At 41.0% G+C, this 3498-nt stretch overlaps 1 non-coding gene across 1 annotated transcript; it reads left to right on the top strand.

Annotated features, from left to right (window-relative positions):
* Positions 1 to 363: 363 nt before the first annotated feature.
* Positions 364 to 488, top strand: LOC121102129. Its single transcript, XR_005834221.1, has one exon. It is a non-coding gene; the product is annotated as a small nucleolar RNA SNORA31 (small nucleolar RNA).
* The last annotated feature ends 3010 nt before the right edge of the window (positions 489 to 3498 follow it).

The raw sequence follows: 3498 nt of genomic DNA on the forward strand, positions 1-3498 counted from the left end.
CCCAACTTTGAACGTACACAAAGAATAAGAAATACTTCTATTTTTTTTTTTTTTAAAGATTTTATTTATTTATTTGACAGAGAGAGACAGCCAGCAGAGAGGGAACACAAGCAGGGGGAGTGGGAGAGGAAGAAGCAGGCTCCTAGCGGAGGAGCCTGATGTGGGGCTCGATCCCATAACGCCGGGATCACGCCCTGAGCCGAAGGCAGACGCTTAACCGCTGTGCCACCCAGGCGCCCCAGAAATACTTCTATTTTTAAAAAGGAAGTTTGGAGGTTGAGATTGCTATTCTTGCCTTTTTTTTTTTTTTTTTTTTTTGAGAGGAGAAGGGATATGTGTGTGCCCTAAGTGCATAATACTTCACTGCATTCACTGATAGACCTTAAATAATATGCTATGGTTCTTTTGGTTTGCAGTAGGATGCAAAATAAAAAGTCTCTGCACTTTCTGTCTTTGTGGTGGCCCAGATTGAGTAGGGAAATATATTTGCCAAAAAAAAGGGGGGGGGTACATACTTTATCTGCAGAGTACCCCTTTGCCTATAGTCAGAAGCTCATCGAGTCTTGGGCAGGCCCTATCCTCCTCTAGCTAGATCATCAGTAGGTTAGAAATATGTTTTGTAAATTCGTGACTAAGAGTGTGTCATTTCCCACCTCCATCACACTCCACTGCTGTTGGATTCCGTTTTTCTGGCCAGCGGGCTGCTGGAGTCCACAGAATATCCCCAAACCGCATACCGAGCTGCCTGCAGCCATTTCCTTCACAGCATCCCCAACCTTGCAGCTTCCTCCCACAGGTTCTCCTGGACAGCTCGGGAGCTTGTTTGGAATACCAAAACCTCTGAGCTGCTGCAAGTGGTTTCAAGCCTTCCCCCCACCACCACCACTTCATGAAACAAAGGGGATATTTGATGCTTCCTGAAAACACAGGCATAATCCTGAGGAAGATTAAAGGATTTCATCATATTGTGGAATCAAATGGCTGTTCAAAAAAACTGGGATCGTCTCCAAGTTTTGATGTGGGGAAAATTTTGGTTATCACAACATTATCACTGAGGCTGTACGTCGCACAAAACATATAAAGCAACATCACTGCTGATTAAACACTATTAGCATATTCAGTTGGAAACACAAATGTAAACACAGATTTCCAATGTTTGCATCATGTACAATTGCAATATTCATCTTTGGGCAGCAATGAATAAATAGAGACCCAGAGACAGAAGATAGGCTAGGGTGCACACTCAAACGTGTAAATGAATGCTTAAAATAGCTGAGGACGTCTTATTTATCTTATTTAAAAAAAAAAAAAACTGGTTAAGTTCTCTTTTTTTTTTTGTCTTTACAGCTTGTAGCTATTATGTACTTGTGATCTTGCCAAGTGGAATATGGCTGGGAGCATATGTTTAATAAAAGTGTGTGCGGGGACGCACACATACAGTCACACACACACATTAAAGCAATACCATGGTTTCCTCTGAAACTGACAGATGTAAAGCACTTTGGGAATTGAGGCACTCCTCTATTTTAACTCTCCACATTATGTTCAGGCACTTGGAGTCTGAGTACGTTAGAGCAAAGGGAAATAAGTAAGCCTTATGCACATCAAGAGCAGTAAGTGCTGACATTCTGGAGCAGTTACTTCTGTTTGTCCAGATTTTTAAATTGTTTTTCCCCCAGTTTTGGATTTCATGCATTTTCAAGATGCCAGAAAGTCAGTCTACGTCGTGCATAGTTGTTTCCTTCTTCACTGACTTCTACCAGGCTCACAGTCCATGTAGAGCCCACCTCTACAACCATCCAGACCTCAGTAGCAGTATTTTGTGCCTTTATGCCCATCTTTCTTTCCCTCCCACAAATTCCTAATTTGTTGTTGTAAACCACTCCAAGTTCATGGATTAAGAGTGACTATAAACAAATAATTTTCAAATATGTGTACATATTCATGAAGAGATTTATTAAGATAATATTAAGGTTATGTTTATATTGGGCTGAAGTAGTTATTTACCCCATATCCACAGGCATCAAAGATGGAGCCTTTGAAAGGAAAAGTCTGAGATTCAAAAACCTGAATTGATATCCAAATTTTGCAACTCCCTAGGATATAATTGTATAATATTCTCATAGTGACTTAACCTTTGTAAGCTTCTTAATTAGGAAGATGGTATAGTTGCAATATGTAAGTGGTTTTCAACGTTTTTTAGTAATAGGATCCTTCGGTTCATGTAAAAACTTACCCGGAACCAATATTTAAAAGAACAAAAATTGAAATGACCCAAACCGAAGCTGGATGGAGTGTGGTGCTCCTTTTCTACCACCTTCTCTTTCACCTCCCATTTCACTTTCCTTGTCACCACCGCTTCCTACAGTACTTCTTCCATGAAATATAAGGAGCACTGTTGAAAACTGGTGAAAGACATCATCCCCATGGACTCATTCAGATTGAAATATTTTATTCTAGGTATACTTAGAACAAGAGTGATAGTCAAAACATTTAACATATACAGGATGGGTGTCGACCAGTCAGAATGAACTCTGGCTGAAACCAACCAGTAACCTGTAGCTCCGCCTACCAGGTGAAGATCAGTACTGACTTTGAGATTCATACTAACCGTGTTTAATCACTAATGAATGACTGAAGCTCACTTACAGGGTGAATATCTGGCAATACTGTTTAGCAGGGCCTTTGGGTGAATACAATGAGATAACAGCTATGAAAGTGCCTGGCATGCTGTTACACAGACGGGGCAAGAGCACACAGACTCTGCGCACGGATCCGTGCTCCTCAAACACATACCTCCCCCCAAAACAAATAGCAACTTTAGGACCCAACACAGTCTAACTCTTTATTTAAAAACAAAACAAACAAAAACACCAAAACTTCTCTAAAGACAAACTTCATAGACACATGACTAAAAGTTCTACCCGATTAGCATCGATACCCACAGCACTTACCTTCTCCATCCCAAGCCCTGGCAGCAGTTAGATCCTGGCATTCACATCTTCCTCAAGGGGCTTTGGAGGCTGGGAATGTTCCGTTTCCGGATTTGGGTGCTGGTGTGTTCAGTTTGTATAACTTTACCGAGCTGTATTTTTACATATGCACACTTTTCATTATGAATTTCTACTTCGGGGAAGTTTTTTAAAAAATCTTCCCAGGAACATAAGGCAGGCAATTTCTTTAGAGCTAAATATGTGTATTGGTTTTCTATTAACGAGTAACAAAATTTCCATAAATTTAGCAGCTTAAAACAACACACATTTACTATCTCACAGCTTTCAGTGCTAGGAGTCCAGCATGGCGTAGCTGGGTCCTTTCATTAGGGTCTCACAAGGATGCAATCAAGCTACAGGATGGGCCGCATCTTCATCTAGCTTGAGTGAGGAAGAATTTACTTTAAGGCTCTCTCAGATTGTTGGCAGAATTCATTTCCTTGTGCTTGTAGGACTGAAGGTCCATTTCTTACTGGCTATTGACTGGCAGTTCCCCGCCCCCCGC

Source organism: Ursus maritimus, unplaced genomic scaffold, assembly GCF_017311325.1.
Source record: "Ursus maritimus isolate PB19 unplaced genomic scaffold, ASM1731132v1 scaffold_12, whole genome shotgun sequence".
NCBI classification, from domain to species: Eukaryota; Metazoa; Chordata; class Mammalia; order Carnivora; family Ursidae; genus Ursus; species Ursus maritimus.